The following is a 1,412-nucleotide window of genomic DNA, read 5'->3' on the forward strand; positions in this document are numbered from 1 at the left end:
GGTGGAAGCATCGAAAGCCACCGTGTGAGACTTGAACCCACTAAGCCACCTCGTAGAAATGAATGGAGAAGATTTTCACAGCATTGTGAAAACTTCATTCCAATAATCAGCGGAGTGAGGAGAAAAAATAGACTCAGTACCTAGCGACCTAGATTTATCTAAATCAGAAAGCAAAAGCGTACATTAGGAAAACTGGGTTACAGAGAAGGGGATGTGGTTAGAGCAGCTGAGCGGTGGTGAGATTACCGGTAAACTTTGTAACTGGGGTCACGAAAGCCGCGGTTATATAAGGGAATAGAGTGGAGGTTACCGTTCCATTTATCGAGGTAGTGGGACAGGAATTGGGAAGGTTTAAAGCGCAAGGCTAGAACAAGATCTTCAGGGAGGGTAATAGGAATAGAGACAACAGGGGGAGGTCATGGAGCCGGGTGAGCTTGGAATTGTCGTCAAGGACAGATATGGAGAAGTGCTTGCCGTCAGGCTTGCGATTATAGTTGGTGCAATCTCGAAGAAGTTTTCGCTCAAAGAGGTTAATTCTTTCCATTTGGGAAAGAATTGAAAGAGATTGCAGACGTAGGTGAGTGGTTGACGCAATTCGTACTCTACTTTTATCAACTTTGCTAAGAAATTTTTTTAATATTACAGAAAATGGATAACGAAAAATTATTTCCAGAACAGAACTATTAGGTAAATAATTTAAATATCTTTAAAAATATTTATAAAATATATATTAGACATGATAGAACAAAATCATTATATTATTTAGGTCAGTAAAAAAAAAATATTAAGTGGTATAACCCTCAGACACTAATTTAATTGAAATTGCACGAACTTAATTCTTTTAAGATAACCGCAATATTGTAAAGTCATAGTACAATTATTAGAAGGACTATTTATTGAACCACTTCCTCATGGCAATAGTTGTATTACTATTGAGTAAGGATTATTTATGAAATTGCTGTAACAAAATTTTGTTAAAAAGTAGTGGATATGGATAGTATATATAATTTGAAATACATGGTACCTCATTATCTCTTTTCTTTTTTGTTTGTAGAGACGCTCTAGTGTTAGTCTCTGTTGTTGTTATAATCCGTAAGAATCTGTTTGTGTAGTCCCTTTTGGGTGTAGTGAACGGCACTTTGTTGTCGAAGTGGATGAGTGGCTCCAGAACGCAGCCCCGACCGTTTTTGTTGAACATTCGTTGCATTTTCCCTGTTTATATATATGACATTATCAAAATCAACTGTGTTTTATTTCTGTCATATTTCAAGGTAGCTACTGCCTTTCCATCTGCTTTAATGTCGTCACTATATTCATTTATGCGTGTACTTAATTTCCACTTTGTTGTGTCACATAAAACATATCAACAAATATTAGAATAATTAACAATTATTCTAATATGTCACATGACA

The sequence above is a fragment of the Teleopsis dalmanni genome, chromosome 2, assembly GCF_002237135.1.
Source record: "Teleopsis dalmanni isolate 2A chromosome 2, ASM223713v2, whole genome shotgun sequence".
Taxonomy (NCBI): Eukaryota; Metazoa; Arthropoda; class Insecta; order Diptera; family Diopsidae; genus Teleopsis; species Teleopsis dalmanni.